The sequence below is a fragment of the Natrix helvetica genome (genome assembly GCF_964273705.1).
Source record: "Natrix helvetica genome assembly, chromosome: 2".
Classification (NCBI taxonomy): Eukaryota; Metazoa; Chordata; class Lepidosauria; order Squamata; family Natricidae; genus Natrix; species Natrix helvetica.
Window position 1 is genome coordinate 223,407,459 of NC_138552.1, and position 20,594 is coordinate 223,428,052.

Genomic DNA, 20,594 nt, shown 5'->3' on the forward strand with positions numbered 1-20,594 from the left:
TGTTGGGCATCTTTCCACTTTCCAGTGCCAGAAATTTTTATCAAGGTTTGTTTCACAGACATTATTTTTCATGCAGAAATGTATCACTATGTTTCCTATATGTCACAAATTGTTTTTAGTCACTGCTTCCAATACACCCTGCCCCCCCCCCAAAAAACCCTCTTTAAACATGATTGCTTTTGTGAATGAAATAATGAATGTTACTTTTCCTTACATCCAAATTGCAAAAGTGAAAGGAGTTTGGTTTAGATGGTTATTGCCAGAAGGAATGTTGATCTTTTGGGAGGGCAATAGAATTAGAATCAACACAGTTGTGGAGGCAGAGCCTTCATTAAAAAACACATTGCCTTTCTAGATGGAACAGGGGACAGTACACAAGATATGAAGGAGGGAGGGGCCGTGGCTCTGCCAGAGGACTGGGGGGGGAGGAAGCAACATCGAGAACACTCAGGTCACAAAAATAAGTTTGAAATATTATTGCAATTGTTGTTATAATGTAATTGTTGGAAGTGACATATAAGATGATTGAATATATTGTTGATATAATGTAAAACAAAAAGCTGCCAATGTTTATCTTTTAATTTTTGATCTTTATTTTTTTTCTGTAAAACTTGTGAGATTTGGGGGGATTTCTACCTTTCGCACGATGTAGCTGTCAAAATTTTTTATACCTACCTACCCCTTCCTACAAATATTTGTAAAAACCAATAAAATTCTTTAAAAAAAAAAACAAATTGCAAAAGTGATGCCATCCCAAGAACGTCTTCAGATAAAGAAAAACTGTTTCAAGAGACATTTTATTTGAAAATAATCAGAACTGATTGTACATTCAGTCCTGGTGTACAATTTCAGTGCCTAGAGAGAGGCCTGCTTGGCTTTTCCATGCAAAGACAACTTAAAAGGCCAGCCGTCTATGCTTTTTGTGCTCCCAAAGCATAGTTCATGGATGATTCCTTTAGAAATGGAAAGTATATTAAATAAATGACTATTTTAAAACTATCTCAATTTGCTAGTATTTATGTTCATAATCAGGACTGTTTCATTATCATCTTCCTTTATTGTTTACTGTCTTGATTTGAAATAATTTTAATGGTGTTTATCATATGCATTTGACTTGGTTTTTTCAGAGTACTGTAAACCACCGTAGGCTTTTTCTGATTTAGTTTTATGCAAATGAGAACAAATAAATAAATCTAAAAGAAATTAGAACTGTATAAGTCTTCGCATATGTGAAAACCCATCATACTATTCACTATCAGGATAAATAACATTATGCAAAGTGCTAAAATTAATCAACAACAGTAAGCTATTTTTTTCAATGAGATTTTAAAAAGTAAAGGGAGCATGGCCAAATCTATTTATAGCTATATTATCTACTCACTATAAAGCTCCTTTCATACTTATCTATCTATTTATTTATGGAGAATTCTGAGTAGTTTATGCTTGGACTGAAATGTGTGTTTCAGCAGCAACACCAGGTTGGATCTAGATCCAGGACATGTACGTTACAAGCAGTAGCATCGTGGTGTCTTAGCAATGTACAGCCATAATTTTCTTAGAATGTCACTCTTCCTTCATACAGTACATATGTCTTATAATTCATTCCTGATTGTCTTTCAATTATCAAACCACCTCAATGTACTTATTTTGTACTTGTTGCTCATTTTTGTATTCAGTCCAAATTTATTAAGGATCCATATATTCTTGGCCCCATTGTTTTTTGTTTAATCACACATTCTTCTTAAATATCCCACCAACACTGTATTAAACTAACTTCTGGCTTCTTTTGATATCCCCAACCGTCATTCTATATGACAAAGAACACAGCTACTGCTACTTCTTTTAATAAATTCTAATTCCTTGCAAAATGCCACATGCTATCTACTATATTTTACCACTTTATGGCAGCTCTTTTCCTCTTCCCATCTGCAATAAACATACAATGAAAGAATAGCCATGGAGAAAAAAATTGGACCCCCTTCAATGGAAAAGGGACCATTCCTTATACAGGAATACGGGCACTTTAGCAGCAGCTTGTTACTTATTAGACTCAATTAGTGAATAGGGAAAGACAGAAGTTGAAAAGCTGAAGAGAAAAAAAAAACATAGAAAGAATAAAGGAATGGACAGAAGTGTGTATATGCTTTGTAAATGGCTGAAGAACTGCTCTGTACAGGGAAGGGGAGAAAGACTGAAAGATCTTGGAAGCTGCAGATTGCAGAAAAGCTTGGCAGTGACAGATGCCAGCCCACACTGAGAGAAAAAGAAGTGTCAACTCAGAGAGATAGTGCTAGGGAAACCCAACTAGGTTAGGTTTCCTCAAAGCTGCTGGAGAGCAGACTGCCTTGTGTTACAGGCTAAGCTCTTAGAGACGGAGCCAAACCAAGAAGAAAGGGGAGGGAAGGAAAAGTGGTTTCTCCTCCACCACTTTGGTGTGCCAAGCAACTAATATAGCAGACTCACAAAGCTTTTAACAGAAGAGCCTTCAAGAGGTCTGAAAGGGTAAGCTGATTGTAGTACAACTACAGTCAGACAGTAGTAAAGCCAACCATACCAGCAGAAGTCAGCCATTGTAGTAGTTAGTTGTCTGTCAGAGAGAGAGAGAGAGAGAGAGAGAGAGAGAGAGAGAGAGAGAGAGAGAGAGAGAAGCAGTGGCGCTTGAGAAAGTGCAGTGGGGAATGGGAGAAGCCTTTGGAAAAAGACATATTCGGGCTCATGGGAGAGAAGAAGCAGAGCCAAGAATATGTGGTCAGAAGCCTCAGTAAAGCCCAAAGAAGTTGTGTGGCAGCATCCGGAAGTAGCTCAAAGGAGTCTAGATGCACAGCCTTGTTGTAGCTAGAATCAAGAGTAGGGATCAATTGTGATTCCATGCATAAGACAGCTTTAAGCAGCACCACCGTAAAGTCTTCTTTGAATTTGAGGGCTTGTAGTTGCTTAAGACAGATAATTTTGAAAAAACCAATTTTAGTAAAGCTTACACATCAGCTTGAATACAGCACAAAGGATCTTTCAAAGATCCTGGAACACTAGGGAACTGCCATAGGACTGGAAAAGAGCTGATGTGGTTCCCATCTTCAAAAAAGGAAAAAAAAAATAGATCCAGGAAACTACAGACTTATCAGCCTGACCTCAATACCAGGGAAGATTCTGGAAAAGATAATCAAGCAACAAATCAGCGGACACCTAGAAGCAAAAAAGTAATAACCAGAAGCCAGATCATGCCAGGCTAATCTTATTGCATTTTTTGACAAAGCGACAAAAATAGTGGACCAGAGGAATGCTGTCGATATAATTTATTTGGACTTCAGTAAGACATTTGATAAAGAAGAACATAACCTACTACTAGATCAAATAGAAAAATGTGGGTTAGACAGCATCACCACCAGATGGATTTGTAACTGGCTGACCAACTGCACTCAACATGTAGTCCTAAATGGAACTGCATCTACATGGAAGGACTTATGCAGTGGGGTACTATCCCAAGGCTCTGTTTTAAGCCTAGTATTCTTCAACATCTTCATCAATGATTTGGCAAGGTGATAGACAGGGAACTCATCAAATTTGCAGACGACACCAAGCTAGCATGAAAAGCCAACACTCCGGAAGGTAGGTTTAAGATACAGAAGGATCTTGACAGACTGGAACATTGAGTGCTATCTAACAAAATGAAATTCAGTGGTGAAAAAAGTAAGGTTCTACATTTAGGCATGAAAAACAAAGTGCACAGGTACAGTATATGTTGTACCTTGCTCAATAGTAATAACTGTGAGAAGAATCTTGGAGTCTTAGTGGACAACCATTTAAATATGAGCCAGTAATGTGCAGCAGCTGCCAAAAAAACCAACACAGTTCGAGGCTGCATAAACAGAGGGATAGAATCCAGATCACATGAAGTGTTAATACCACTTTATAATACCTTGGTAAGGCCACACTTGGAATACTGCATCCAATTTTGATCACCATGATGTAAAAAAGATGTGGAAATTCTAGAAAGAGTGCAAAGAAGAGCAAGAAAGATGATTAGGGGACTGCAGGCTAAAACATATGAAGAACGGTTGCAGGAACTGGGTATGTCTAGCTTAATGAAAAGGACTAGGGGTGACATGATAGCAGTGTTCCAATATCTCAGGAACTGCCACAAAGAAGAGGGAGTCAAGCTAGTCTCCAAAGCACCCGAGGGCAGGACAAGAAGCAATGGGTGTAAACTAATCAAGGAGAGAAGCAACCTAGAACAGAGGAGAAATATCCTGACAGAACAATTAATTAGTGGAACAACTTGCCTCCAGAAGTTGTGAATACTCCAACACTGGAAGTTTTTAAGGAGATATTAGTTAACCATTTGTCTGTAGTGGTGTAGGGTTTCCTGCCTAAGCAGAGGGTTGGACTAGAAGACCACCAAGGTTCCTTCCAACCCTTGTTATTCTGTTTTCCCAAGAGTTAGTAGATGCCAATCATATTTGTTGCTTATTTTCTTAACCTTGAAATTAACTTGCTATCTTAGGCAGACAGAAGACCTCAATTGCTGTCTATCAAAATATTTTCACAAAAGGAAGCTGAAATCATGGTGTTTCCCCCCAATCAATTAGCATTCCATTAAAATTTATGTTAATAAATTGAATGCATTTTCTCTTTTGAGCAGGCATTTACATGGGGTATCTGTAATTCTACTGTATCACTCAGACTATAAGTTGATGCAGGCATCATCATATCCTGGAAGTTGGGCATCCCTGATGTGGGTGATATTCCCGCCCCTGTGCCAGCAGGTGTGGACAGGAAGGGCTGTGGTGAGGGTCCCACTGCTGTGGGGCATGGGAGTGATTGCCATCCTTGTGCAGCCCCCCAGTATCAAAGGGAATCCTCACCTGTGGGGGGGGGGTCCCCATCTGCAATCCTGCCAGGAGAAAGAATCCCTGGAAATCCTTCCCCAGGTTCCTGGCCAGGGGTAGCCCTCTTGCTACTGGCCTTGTGGCAAATGCGCTCCAAGGCTCGGTGCCTCTACCTTTCATATTTGGAGCCAGGCTTTGGGGACTTGGAGCTGCGGCCTGCCTCTTTGGCCCCCTTGGAGGAGACGTGCTTTCTCTTTGCCTTTGCCTTGCCTCCTCCTCTTCCCTTAGCAGCCTCTGTAGCAGTCTCTGACCTGGTTAGCTGCTCCTCCGCTCCTCCGGTGGGGCTGCTGGCTGCTGGGCTGGAGTCTTGAGTCCTGCCGGTATCCTCTGTGCTGCTGTGTGCCGCCATCCTGAATCACACGGTTCCAAAATGGCCATCGGCTCCAAATTCAAAAAGGTCCTCTTCCTGGGAACACGTGGAAGCAGCCTGTGTTTTTGGGGCTGCCGCGCGGCTTCTGCTTCCGCTGGAGAGCTCTCTCTCTCGCTTTCTCCGCTCTCTTCTGAGCTTTGCGAGCTACTGCAGGCCACTATCTCTCTCCAGAACTCGCAGGCAGGCGTGGGTGCTCCGCTGTGTTTAAAAATGCTGCAGTTTGCTGCTCAACCCCCTGGGGGTGAGCGGCGGAGCGCTCCGGCATCGACTCACCCTCCGCGACATGACTGCCTTCCTGGGACTTCCAGGGGAGCATTCCCTCGCCCACAGTCTCGATTAGTGTCCTAGGTCTCTCTTTATGACCTGGGCTGCACGTTGGCCTGAAGGGCTTGCTGCGCGTGCTCTCTCTCTTCCTGGCCAGGGAATCAGCCAAGAGCCAGTTACTGACTCAGGCAGGGAGGCAGTGAATGCAATCCAGTTAACAATGAGTTCAATCCTTTTTTAAAAATTTTCCAGGAGCTTGGAATGATCACAGCCGCCTGTTGAGGGGCTGAGTCGATAACTGGGTGGTACCTGGTGACCAGGGCGTGGCCCAAACAGCTGATCTGACTCAGCCCAATCAATGAGAGAACAAGGTCAACCCATCCTGAATACTCCTCCCCTCACTATGGAGAACTGCTAGTGCTTGATATTTTCAGTTTTTTAAAGCTTATTTCAAACTCTGATAACATTCTGCAAATACTTTGACAACACTTTAAATATATTGATAATTTAAATGAAAAACCAGTTTTTCATTTATTTTAGATTATGATTTTTGGTCTTACACAGAAGAACCAGGCTCGTAAAATTCTTCCCCTCTGTTTCTAATTTTAAGCAAACCACAATTTCTTAATAGGTTTGAAATGTGATCAGCAAAAAAGGTATAATTTCCCCATCAGATTTTTTTTTCCTGATTTCCTTTGACAGGAGTTACAACCAATTGTTCAGCACTCTTCAACGGTTACAATGACACTGAACAAAGGGACTTTCAACCTGCCCTTGAAGTTTAGGCCATTGCAGCACTTTCAGTCATGTAAATAAAATGCAGGCACTTGCAACTAGCTCAGTCATATGACCCATTGCAGCATCCCACATGAGTTATTGCTGACATTCTCTGCCAGCTTCCCACAAGCAAAGTCAAAGGGGAAGCTGTCAGGGGAGGTCACAAGATGCCTGGGAAGTTTCCCCCCACCCCACCTTTCTTTGTTCTTGCACATTGTATAGCCCCTTTCCCCTTTCACTGGCTTGCATCCACCTGCGCCCTCCTTCCCCAGCCTTCCTGCACTTGCAGACAAAGCATCCCATAAGCCACTCCACACACTCTTTCTCCAGCCTCCTGGTGCTCATACACAGACACACACAAACCTGCACTCTCTTTTCCTAGCCTCCCTGCATTTGCACACAGAACCCTGCCCCTTCTTTCCCCAGGCTCCCTGTGCTCATACACACACGCACCCTCTTTCCACAGCCTCCCTGCACTTGGAGTGCCTTATGAGATACCTTGCCTGCAAGTGTTTGTTCAATTTTCTCAAAGGGTTACAGGTTACCAACTACTTTGTGCATTCTTTAACATAGTTAACTGCCACTGGCCAAATCAAATAAATAGTTTTAACAAGAAACTTCCAGCCATTACAAAGCCTTTCCAGGCTTGGTTCCACTTCTTCAAGAGAATGAGTAAAGTCCCGTCAAATCTAAAACCAATCCTGATAACTTAGATCCCTTGCCTACTTCTCACAGGTTTTCCTAAGGCCAAGTCAGACTGTCACTTTTTTCCTCATTTTGACTCTTTGCACTCCATGAATGCAGAATTTATAGCCTGGTTTTTACTATATAAATCAGAACAATCTTTACTTTATCACCTCTCCCAATTTCCAGGGAGAAAACTTTTTTTTGGGAGGGGGGAAGGGTAATAATTTGCCTACCAGGTGAGAGACTCTGAAGCTAGAAAGAGGATTCCCTTCTTAATTGAATGAATCTGCTCAGTAACAGTATGCGCAGGTTAGGATGGATGATCTTGGGGATTCCGTTCTCTTTTTCATTTCCCTTTTTCTTGGAGCATGGAATATGGTACCACAAAAACTGGTGATAGCAATATCCCTTAGATTTATATGCCGCTTCACAGTGCTTTACAGCCCTCTCTAAGCGGTTTACAGAGTCAGCATATTGCCCCCAACAGTCTGGATCCTCATTTTACCTCAGAAGGATAGAAGGCTGAGTCAACTTTGAGCTGGTGAAATTTTAATTGCCGAAGTGCTGGCAGTTAGCAGAAGTAGCCTGCAGTACTGCATTCTAAGCACTGCGCCACCATGGCTTTTTCCTAAAGAGAAGACATTTACAACTCTGAAAGATGGCAATAGTACTTCCTTAAAGCAATCCACATTTTTATGGGGAGTGGGGGGGGTCATGACATAGTAGCCATCAAAAATTACATCACATAACGTCACACTCATTGCATGGTCAAGCCTCAAATCAGCAAATTATCTGCTGCAGTTCTCCCAATCTTACAGAAGCATTGGGATGAAGTTTTCTTGGATTCTATAACTGATTTGCCACTTATTAAGAGTAATTCAGGAGTTTCAGGTAATTAAGCATGTTTTAAAGAATAATGAGATCACATCAAGATTTCCAATAATAGACTGTCATTGTAACATTCTAGCCTCTTGTGGCTGCAATACTCCCTCCTATACTAGTTGGAGAGATGAGTTGAAATTCAGTACATTCTAAGTGGGATAACTGAAGTATTTGCTATATTGGAATGGTTAAGTAGAGAAGAGGTAGCAGATGATGCATATGGGTCTTGCCTTTTGCCATTTCATCGTAAACCCAAGCTAGCTATCTTGTTTTGCACAATAGAAATTTGATGGCTGCAGAGATTCGGCAGGCTAAGCAGTACTTAGTAGAAAGAGATAAGATAGGGATCAATAACTGAAAGAGTCTGCAAAGATAAACTTGTCCATTGGCTCTTTACCCTTTGAAGTGGAAGAGATCAAATTGCCCCAAAGAGACAGACAGAAACTGTAAGTTTTAGCCGAAAAACAGAATTCAGCTATTATTTTATTTTAACACACACACACACACACACACACCTTTGGTCAGGCTTTTGGAGATTTACAGCAGCTAGAAAAAGTAAGACTGCAAGCTAAAGAGACTGAGAGGTAGAGGAAGTATCAATTATTCTTGTTGCTCTGACCCTGAAACAATAGGCTCCTATTGCCATGGAGATGGAGTAATGGGGAGAAAGTACTGTACTAAGTTAGGAAGTGAGATGGTGACGATTCTGAATGAAGAGGATGTTATGATAGAAGTTGCAAATATATGTTTCTCAGGCTAGAGATGTCAGTTATGTCAACAACCAACAGTCACTTAGTTTCAAAACCAAACACAGGGAAAAATTAAATTATGGAAACAGTGGAAGGAAGAAGCACTAGAATCTATACTATACACTATAGTGATTATAAGAATACAGTCATATGCCTGCATTTGATAAAGAATTCTTATTTAGCCATGCAGGGCTAGGTGAATGAAATATGAGTTTAGAGCCAAGCTTAGTCAAATGCCTGGAAATTCTGCCAATGAACCTGGCAGATTTCCCTTTTTCAGGGAGGCATGCATTGAATTTCTCTTTGCTATTGGACAAGAACAAACTCTTACCTGTAAGATGGAAGAACCCCATTTATAAATCTTATAACAGTAAAGAAATCCTTGAAATTATAAACTCAAATGTATTGATGGATGTGTTATTTTTAAAAAAATCTTTGCAAATAACTAGGTCAATATCAATAAATCAGAATGCTGAGCACATAATCACTAATTAAGAGGACAGAAAATGAAAATAACTGCATATCAGCTGTATCCAGTATTTACTGTATCTAGAACACAGTTGCTTTAAGTTGAATTTCTCCCCCATAAAAAGTTGGAGCGAGCATCTTTACTACTTGAGTTGGGAGAAGCAAGTGGCAGAATTATGACAGATCGGTAATGTAGATAAGCATTTTACACTCCTCCTGTGGTGAAAAGGCTGTCTAAACTAGAAAAGCATATACAGTATAAAGTTCAATTCATATTGACTTGGAAGTATGTGCTGTGAGTTTAATACCATCCATTTTTATTGTACTTTTAAAAGTTAACAAGAAGAAAATTGACTCTGCTTCTCTGAGAACCAGATTTGAATAAAAACAGTTTCAACTCAATTTAAAGTCTTAACACACTTTGAAAAAAGGTGTGATGAATTTCAATGTTCTGTGAGAGCATAGCATTGACACCTCAAAAATCTAAGTTCTATTGTAAGGCCTGAATAAGCATACAGTATTTTGCTTTTTATTTCTGAATACACATTCAAAATTATCTTTCTCTTTCATAGTACTGCTGCTGGTTGAATATACATGAAAGTGCAGAATTGTAAATCAAATGAAGTTAACCTTTAAATTGAAAAATACCTGACAGGCTATACATACTGTGTCAATAGCTTCATTCAATGTATCGACAACAGAAGATGCCAAGAAACAAACGTTCACGAATCTTACTAGAGCTTCTTAACAAGACTTTAAGAGGCCAAAGGTACTCCATTTCAGATGTTCCGCTTTGTAAGGACCTTAATGAATACTCTGAAATCCTAAATTGTAACCAGGATGCAATTGCTCTAAAGAGACTGATTTATACTTATTTGAAATTCTGCATGTAGCTGCTTTCTTTTTTTCTTTAGATGTACTTCTACAGCTGATATCATTAATTCTTAGACTACACTCATTAACTTTGAGTAGGTTGATTTATACTTAACTGCCAACAATAGAACTCAGATTTATAGTAAAACTAAAGTGGGTCCTAAACAAGCAACAAATGCCAATCCCTGTCCTATAAGGCTCACGGAAGGAGTAGTAGTTTGTGGTAGCAGAGTTTTGTAAAGGAAGAGTCTTTCACTATGAGAATTCAGACGTACGGCTACTAGAAATGGGATGCAAAAATCTGGATTACCAATGGGAACAAAGTGTGTTGCTTTGTTACCATGTACTAAACATCTGGGTTTTTACAACTGATATCTGGTTTATTTTCTATTTTACTTTCTATGTTTTGTCCTGAAATTTCATTGACAGGTTTAAGATTCTTCTGATAATGCCTATCTTAGTCTTTTAATAAGTTTTTAACTTATTAAATGATCATTTTTGCATAGTATTTAATTTATATGGTCTATTAATTTTTTAAATTTGAATGTCAATCTGGTAATTACTAGCCAGAAATGAAAAATATTTTTGCAAATATAAACATATGAAATTATTTAACAATATTGAGTAGCTGCCCTATTCCGTACAGATTCATTCTGAATGGAGGAAACAAATGGTATTGTTTTAGATGCTACATTGTTTAGTGTTGGTGTACAGAGAAACAAATGTCACAGAGGATCCAACAGATTATCAGTAACAAATTTATGACCTAGAGTCAGAATTCTGCAATTCTGACTCCAGCTAAAAATAAAGGGTATCACCTTTTGAATGATCTTCAGATACTCTGCAAATATTTGAGTTAAATATTGATGTGTACAATTCAAATCTGAATTTGAACTGATAATCTACAAAACCTGTTTGAGGACTTTTAAGTCAGCTATTACTGTGTCACTGATCAAGACAAAGTGATCAAATTTGACTTCCTATAGAGCCCATTGGTCTAGAACTGTGATAGCGAACCTATAGCACGCCTGCCACAAGTGGCATGCAGCGCCCTCTCTGTGGGCACATGAGCCGTCACCCCAGTTCAGCTCCGCCATGCATGCATGCATGCCTCCCACCTGCCAACTGATCTTCGGGTCACATGCATTTTGCATTCACGCGTGCGTACGCTTTGTCAATTTGGTCCAGAAAAGGTTAGCCACCACTGGTCTAGAAGAATAAGATCCCAGAAGTCATATCTATTTTGCTTGATTTTTCAGCACAGGTGGCTGACCTTGGCAAGCAGACTACAACAACAATCCCTTACAATGTTTCACTATCTCTCAGACATTACTGAAATGAGGATATAGTTCTCCCTCTAAAGCCTAATGTACTTTGTAGGCATTCATGTAGGTAACCTTTTTATTTCCAGTTTTTTAATAGAATAATTAGGGACAAAGATTTGTGCTTCATTTAAGACATTCACTGCAGTGCAATCATGCAAAAGTATTTCAGGTCCAGCCGTTTCTGTGGTTCTGCTTACTGCTAGATCCTATCTTCCCTTGTTCCATGCTGTTGTTTCCTTAATCACAAACTGGATTCACATACTAAGTTATACAATAATAGTTTGCCAAATAGAATTGCTTATAAACATAATACTGTATACTAAATCAAAACCAAACAAACCATTGGTTTGACTGTACATATGCAGGCTACAAAGTGTCATAGGAAAGAAGTGACAGAGACATGAGTTCAAGTCATGTCAATACAATTAAAGATAACCATGCAACTAAAATCATTGCCCTCTTGGCATAAGTGAATCACAAGTGAATGGAAGCACTGTTGCTGTTTACATTAAATTAATATGAAGCTATGACACTGAAATACACTCTATTAGCCAAGCACTGATATATTCTCCTACCAGGTTGAAAGATTAGAAAAAGATAATATCTTTTGGGGAAAATGTGTCAATTGTGAAAGAGGAAGCATTATGCGATTAAATATTTAATATGAAGATTAAATAGAATTATGGAATATCCTTGATTGGATGTCTTCTGATGGTTCAGATAGTGAAAGCCATTTCTGAGCTACTGACTAAGCGACTAAGGTAAAGGTAATGAAAAGTTTCTTAATGCTTCTCTGTAGCTATATTAGGTCATAGCCCAGTGTAAGCATCTAACTTGACCAAGAAGTGACAAAACTTTTTATGACAGCTGAGTCATTGTAGTGATCAAAGTAAAAGGGACCTGAGATAACTCAGGCAATGCAAATAAATTAGGTCACTTACATGTTTATCAAGCTATGCAAGAGATGTGCATAATTATGTTAAAATATTCCCTCATTATTCTGTTGCCAACTGCAATTTATTAAAGTAATATAGCTGTTTTGTGTGACAGGAAGGAATAAAAGTTGATTCATTCAAGCAGATATAACAAATGCAATTCTGCAAGTGTTACTGAAAACGAATCCTTCCTGACTGCTTTTAGAATTTATCCAATCAGAGAATTTAGAGATACACATATCAGTTCATTACTGTTGGGGGGGAGGAGGAGAACCAGCTGTTAAATGTGTGAGTAACAAGAACCAAGAGCCAACCAAACAAGACAATGAAGCAAATAACAATTTACACTCCCTAACGACAGATCAGCTCTTAGCAAGACAGAGTTCAAGTAAACACAATATGCATTTTGAGTATTCAGCTGCTCTCTCTGAACAAGAACTGATTAGCTGTTTTAGTAACCTGTCATAGGAAGAACAAATACTGTTGTGGAATTAAGGTGTCAACCAAACCAATACTCCTATTCCCAAGAAGCTCCAAACTACGCCAATTGGCATAGTTATTTTGAATTTCAATCAATACCACAAAGCAAATGATCAAAGAGATGAAGGAATTCATGATGAAATTAAATTGATGAAAGAATTGGCAGTTAGCAAAGGATACTTGGACTTCTGGTAGTCTTTATATTTAGTCTTGTCAACCTCTGATAAAAATATCCCGAAGAGTGCTTCTTAGTTCTCCGTTAGCTTATATTAGGAATTTGACCAAGGAGATTTTTGGTGAGGAGACGGTGTCCTCTTTCTGTATGGTAAGAAGGTTGCCAAAAGATCCCTAATGTTGGGAATCTCTAGTGATTCCATCTTCTGCTGTTCATGTTTTAAATAGATTCTCTGCCCAGTTAATGCTTGGATGAGAGACAATATGAATATTGTTTTGTGCCAGTTAGGGTCCCTGGAGGGCCATCCTTGCTCGGTGCCAGTCATTTGTTGGGAGGGCAGAAATGTCTCTGGAAAGTCATTAACTCAGCCTAGAGGAATATATTTCTACCATAGTAGTGACTATGAGTGTGAGTAGTAATGGGGGAAAGAACATTTTGCTATTCCAACCCACCTTCATTAAAGTGAGGGTAAGGGGAGTCACTGTTTACTGGGCTAATAGGCTTCTGGATGCAGTGGCGCCACTCTTCTGTTTCCTACTTCTTGGAACTGAGCTCTGGGGTAAGGCTTATTTCCATGGTCTTGGCTTGCAGTTCTTGGCTCAATCTGACTTCAACAACAGCCACTCTTACTTTTTAAAATAATATGATTTTATTCAGTTTTTTCAAACAAAAAAAACTTATCAATTTAATGTTTTTATGTTTAAAAAACCCATATACCAAACTATAAACAATGCAAACTAAAAAAAACCCAACGTATAATTAACATTTCACATTTTCATTACTTTCCTACATTAAAATAGCGTTATTATTTTTATACAATTAATTACAATTAAACAACAAACTACACACTGACCGTTTGGCTTTATAATGTCTATCAATACAAAGCTTTTTTAAAGGCACAGAGATGACAAATTTCATTTAGCTAATATGTACATATTATTTCAGGAATAATCACTTTTTTCATGATAGTCCAGACATAATGTGAGGTTGCTCATAAAATTACAAATTTTGGAAAATAATGCAATACATTAATATGTTTAAATCCTGTTCTTGCAAAAACCTGGTTCTCCACACTGATTAGGTATATATTAATATCATTGATTAGATAGAGAACCCTGAATGGGAATGCCGAAAGCATGAGCACTAATGTTCCTTCACATTTATTACATTTCCAGTCGCCAACCTTTTCTGAATGTCCACTGGGAAATCCAATATATCTCAAAAATACTACTTTTAAAGAACTTGGCTTTTAAATCACGTGAAACATAGAATGTTTTTGAGGTATTCTACATAGGCTTTCAGGATAATAATTAGTAATATTGAATTGTGGATTTGATTTCTATAAAAATTCCAATACACTTTAGGCATAAAGGCCAAACAAGGAAGATACAGTAGATATAAAAAGTCTACACACCCCTGTTAAAATGCCAGGGTTCTGAGATGAAAAAAAAATCAGACCAGGATAAATCACTTCAGAATCCCCCCCCCCATCTTTAATATAACCTATAACCTGTACAATTAAATTGAAAAACAAATTGAAAACTTTGGGGGGAGGGGAAATAAAAAAATGTACAACATATTATTGGGACTTGTTTATCGCTAGCACAATGTGTAAAAACAGGGTTACATCAGATCTAGTCTGATATTAAAAGTAGTAAAGTCTATGTCAGAGATTCATTCTGGTTATAGCATATCAAGTCTGAATTAGGATTTTGCAATTTCTTTCTCCATTCTAGATTTTCTATGTCATCCACTCGACTTAGAAATGATATAATATATTTGGGGGGGGGGAGGGGGAGAAATTCCTTTGGAAACCAGGTTTGATGGAAATCATGTGGATAAAACTACTACAATGTTCAGTTTTGTTCTTAGAGTAGCCATGACTGCATATGTACTTTTACTGATGTCCTATGAATCCTTTGTAACAGGATTTAGTTCTCTCCTCCTGGGATTTATCTGGTTTATCCTTCTGATCTACTCGGTGGTTAGCCATTTAACGTTAGCAAGTAAAAAGAAGCTCTTCTATTCTACCACCTGAACTTGATAATCTGATTAGACACAGTATGCCAGTGGATATAAAGGCTCACAGATGAAAGAACGAAGATCTCTATGTATTATTGCTTAAATTCATAAAGATTGCATTATTCAGTTAATGTGCATTAAAAAAACTTATTCCATTTCTCCAAGTGCCATTTGGTTCTTTAAAACAAACTAGAAATATGATATATTTGTAACACTTTTAAAAACAAATATATATTTGCACCACTTGCGAAGTAAGCAGTTTCTTAGAATTGGATTATCAGCAATTATAAGCTAGTATGGATATTCAAATATCTGGAGTGGCTGCAGTCAAACTTTATACTAAGCCATTATACAGTTGTTCTAATTTTAACTTAAGAGTGCTGCATGAAAACAGTACCATACTTTTTGCACTATAAGACACACTTCCCGCCCTCCCCAAAAAAGTGGGTAGAAATGTCTGTGCATCTTATAGAGCGAATAATGTGGTGGTGGTGGGATTGATGTGGCAGTGGCAACTGCAGCTGATTAGCCTTCGCTGCCGATCAGCTGGTTGGCGGTTGGATTGGCTCCTGGATTATCACCAATCAGCTGTTCTAGGCGGTGGGATCACCACCGCCGATCCCTGCCACCATCACCAATTGCTGCCGATTCCCGCGCCTAGAACATCTGATCAGCAGTATTCCAGGAGGCCATTCCAACCGCCAATCAGCTGTTTGGCAGGGAAGGCTCCAGTGTTCCCCAGTGGCGGCAGCAGCTCAGTTGACTGGTGGTGGGCACAATGGAGCGGAGCCCTGATGAGTCATGTGCTGGGGCTGTGACAATGTGCTAATATGCAGAGGCAGATTTTTTTTTCTTGTTTTCTTCCTCTAAAGCTAATGTGTGTCTTATGGTCCAAAGTGTCTTATAGACCGAAAAATACAGTAATTGTAATCTGCCAACATTTATGGTTAGGCAAGGCGTATGAATTAAACCATAGAATTTTAGTTAAATTGTTATAAACACAAGAAACCAGAAATCTACACTTCCCCATTAACTGAATACCATGTGCAAAAGAGTGGAGAAAGATAATTGGTCACTATGTTTCTTTTTTTTTGGTCCCCCTTGTCAATTCACAATATATGTGATATATAATGTAATATAATGATATAGTACAATGATAAATTGTATTATTTTGTCACTATGTGGCTATTTATGAAAGCTTATTCTCTTTGTAACACTATATCATGCTATATTTCCTAGGGTTTTGCTTTGGTCAGAGGGCATTTACAATTTTTTTGAGAACATGCTGTGGATACTAATTGTGTGCTCATTAATTCAAAATCACTAGTTTTAATTTGTTTCTATACATTTGTTTTTCTTATAAACATTGCAATATAATTTAACAGTTGTATTGTTAAATACAAATGTCAGTTAACATTTTAGGAGCTAAGCATCAAAACAAGTTTCCAGTCTAGAACCTGACAGAAATCTAGAGCTTGCCATTTTCTTTCCAGTTCCAAGTTTGAAGGAGGGAACCACCACTGAGAGATATGCATCAGGCTCACCAATAACTTCATAAATTGCAGAAAACCACAATTTCATTAACTGGACTAACATCAGCATACTATCAAAAAACCCAAAAACCTAATATTGTTTAGACCAGTGGTTCTCAACCTGTAGATCGGGACCCCTTTGGGGGTCGAACGACCCTTTCACAGGGATCACCTAAGACCATCAGAAAACACATATTTTCGAAAAAATACGGAAAACAGAAAATAATTTTATGGTTGGAGGTCACTACAACATGAGGAATTGTATTAAAGGGTTGCGGCATTAGGAAGGTTGAGACCCACTGTTTTAGACTAATATTCAAACCACTTTGCTGAAGTAAGTACAGCTTATTGCTAACCACAATACTTCCGTACATGTTTTGCCAAATGCAATATTTTCAACAACCCACTTCTAAGATTTCCAAATGCTAATACCAGATAGTAAGCACTGATTGGATCATGGATTGTGCCATCATAATCAGGATTGGAAAAGGCTAATGCAATTTTTCCCCTGTCACCTATTTGAAATAACTATGTATAAAGTTCCTTTTAGAAGGCTACTTCATACATTTGTCATACACAAATGCTTTTTATACTTCCAGAAATAAAAACAAAAGTGATGCAACAGACACATTGTATCAAGAAACTTAACATTTCTCAACTCTTTTGGCTTTCCTCAGTCTGCCAGATTTTTCAAAATGTGGTCCTGTGGGAAAACCCTGCCCTGAAGAAAAAAATATTTTAAAACTGGATAAAACAGTTTTGAACAATTCTTCACAGATTCCATTTGTTTTGGTTACCTTTTTCCTTTACGTTTCTTTGGAGTATGCTAATTTATGACTATTTTGTTAATTGAGACTAGGGTTATCTTCTTCCTATTGATGAAATCATGGTCAATTAAGCCTATTACCGACCAAGGGACTCTGATAATGATAAAATTATAACCTTGGCTGATTACCTTCCATTTGTATCTTAGCTATATCCTTTGCATATGAATCTCTGGAATTTATCTTTTGCTCGGGCAATAACTAGCAGCAAAAATGGAATACACAGCAAATAATTCACCACTGACCAGAAGTGTAGATATAGTCCCCTGGCTTTTTAGGTATTAAATGCATAAGGAATGTTTGTGGCAGTATTAGACATGTGTTAGTTGGGATATGAATGTTTATGTTTATATGAAGATTATGCTGTATTATGGGATGACAATCCAATCATCTGGAATAAATATTAATATAAATGCAGTATGGATTTTAAAATGTTAATGTATCAAAGCCCAAAGTTTTATTGTGAGGCAAATTATACATGAATGGCTAAAAATCAAAGCAAGTAGATCAAATCTGTATCAAGGAAAAATATTGACTAAAGATGCAAAAGTGGATGAGGAAGCTAAATGTTACCATCTTCCCAGTTTTCTTTTATTTGTTCTTTTTCTTAACAAAACTTATCTTGAAAGGAAACAGCATTAGTATCTATGTGTAATGTATAGAATGACAGCAATATTTTGACTTCTCTTATAATAACTTAAAAATCAAATACCAACATTTTATTATCCAATGATGAAACTTTTTAACCACTATTTTAACCACATACATTTTTTTTTCTGGAAGGTTTTGGACTTTTGTTTAAAATTAACTCCATAAAAGTTTACTCACAAACATCTCTTTTTCTATGGAACTTGCTTCTATGCTAGATAAGTATACAAATATATTATATACAATGATTACCTTCTTCAAAGTATATGATTTAGCTCACCATTGAAAGCATAGTAAGAGCAAAAGACACTGATTCTTGTATCTAGGTTAGCATGACTTTTAGTCATGTGCAAAATATTTTGAAACAGAACCATTCCAAGTGTGAAAGAAGCTTCCTCAAAAATGTTGATATCAGTTCAAATTTGAAGCATTTGTCACATCCTTATAATTTTTCAGTACAAGAGGCAATTGGATTTTACTAGCAGTAGGTTACAAATTAAGTATCCATTTATAGATAACTATATTAATAATAAATTACCAACCATCCCTTTTAGGAATTATGAAGTATATAGTCTTCCCCAAGAGTAATTTTAAAATGGAGAAATTAAAAGTAACTGATGTAATTTAATCAATTTATCTTGTATATTAAAAGCAGACTATTACACCTGCTATCTTCATGATTCTTCTAATCGCCTTTATCAAGGTAGTTCTATTTTTCATGACTCCTTTAAGATCTATGCACCTAATTCAGCAGCATATCATTTGTGTGATTTTTACAACTGCTAAACAATTCATGAAAATTTCATTATTACACAGCATCACATGGCTATCATGGTAATAAATCACCAATGTATATAGGCTTTGTACTTGCACATTAATGAATAACTGGATCTATAAATCACCACTGTTGAAATGTTAACTGCTAGATACAGTACAGATCTGGGACACTGATCACTGTACTTCCAAAAATGAGTAGATGCAGGTGAGGAAGTAAATGTGCTCATTGAATGACAAACTTTAGAGGCACCATTCAACAAAACCATTAACCTTTAATCATATTTTTAGATGTTTGACAATTTTGAACTTGCACACATTGTAGCATCTTTAACCCTTGAGCATCAAATATGATTCATCACTTAACTTTTATTAACAATTCAAGAAATAGGCTGGATTCTTTTTAAAAAAATTAAGTTGAAGATAGGAAAATTTCCTAATGAAGAATAATTATCATTTGTTTTAAATAATTATATGAGCATCTCACCCAAATATTTACAAGAGGATTACAGTATAAAATCAATGAACTAAGGAGAAAGCAAAACACTGCCTAATTTCACATATTATACCAAACCATTATGTGATTTGCATCTGGCTTAGCAGGATATTCTGAAACTTTGCAAATCTATGTATGACATGTGAATCCAGCCAGTAAACTCAACTGAAAGGATACCCTGGTGTTTGCAAACAAAACTTCAAGGGTACGATAACTGAAAACTTATCACATATCACTTATTTTTTAAGACTGTGCTTTAACAAAGATCCTTTGCTGCTGAAAATAGGAGTCAATATAGGAAGACACATTGTCTTATTACTGTTTTAAATGTGAAGCAACATAATGTAGTAGAAAGAGACAGTGGGGTTATCAGCACCTATTTAAAATTACTCTACTTCAGACACTAACAAGTAACACAAGTCTTTCAGCTTTCTTCCCCATTAATACCATGCTTTGAACAACCCCAGCTCATTTTTAAGCAGTTTCTAATTAGGATACATAGAATTTTGTACAATGCCTAGATTAGCTGGATTGCAAATATTAAAAAGTACCTATATAAGATTACAGTTATGAACGGAAACCCTCCCCTTCCCCCATTTCTAGCATCCGTTCCAAACAATTAGTGGATGAGATCACAAAAGAAGCCTCATCTGTACAGCTATCATTTGTTTCCTTTGGACTATCTCTTTCATGATATACTTGTGTATTTCAAACCTGTTAAGCTTTTTTTTTAAATTGACCAGTAGAAATCTGTTGTAGCCATACACATTACATGTGCATTCACAACAAACAATTTGAAAAGATGCCTTTAACAAAAGATATTTCTGTAATCATTTCAAAGAACCCATGTAACACATTTCCTTCTGGGATTTTTTTTTTATACACGAAAAATTATAAGAACAAAACAGAAGTATCAAAGAGGAGAGATGGGAGAAAGGATTCGGCATAGTTTCTCCCACAGGGATGTCTTCAAAGTGTAAAGCTATGCATCATTTTAGGTAAGGCTGCTTACATTCAACCTACAAAGCAGGATGAAAGCAGAATCTTCCCCACATCAAGAAATCACCCCCAGCCCTTCCATGTATGCGTTAAAAAGAGAAGCTCGCAAAAACTAATCGGGGGTAAAGGGGGGAAAAACGAACAAAGAAGAAAACGGTACAGTTGCAAAGAAGGGAAACGAAAAAAATGGAAAGCGATGAAGCAGAACAAAACGCCCAAGCAAAGCAGCCTGCCCCCTCCCTTCCCCCCCTCTAGCCGCGTCTTTCCACCAGAGGGGCTGCTGGAGCGGGGCGGGGACTGAAGCCAGGAGTCTGAACCCAGGGTGGGGAAGTCTCCACGCCACTCGCGCGAGAGAGCGCCCCGGGGGAGGACCGGCTAACATGTGAAAGGAGGGAGGAGAGGCGAAAAGAGGAAGCGGATGGCCGAGT

At 37.9% G+C, this 20,594-nt stretch overlaps 1 protein-coding gene across 12 annotated transcripts in view; it reads right to left on the minus strand.

Annotated features, from left to right (window-relative positions):
- Positions 1-20,594, minus strand: part of CEP170 (centrosomal protein 170) — a 99,460-nt gene that overhangs the window by 78,227 nt on the left and 639 nt on the right. Inside the window, exon 1 of one of the 12 annotated variants that reach the window (XM_081944050.1) lies at positions 20,191-20,209. The exons of 10 other annotated variants lie outside the window; for them this stretch is intronic. The gene's annotated coding sequence lies outside the window, so the exon portion shown is untranslated. Of the gene's footprint in view, positions 1-3,916; positions 3,936-20,190; positions 20,210-20,594 lie in introns of those variants that run through there. One more of the 12 variants, XM_081944049.1, reaches the window with a different exon arrangement.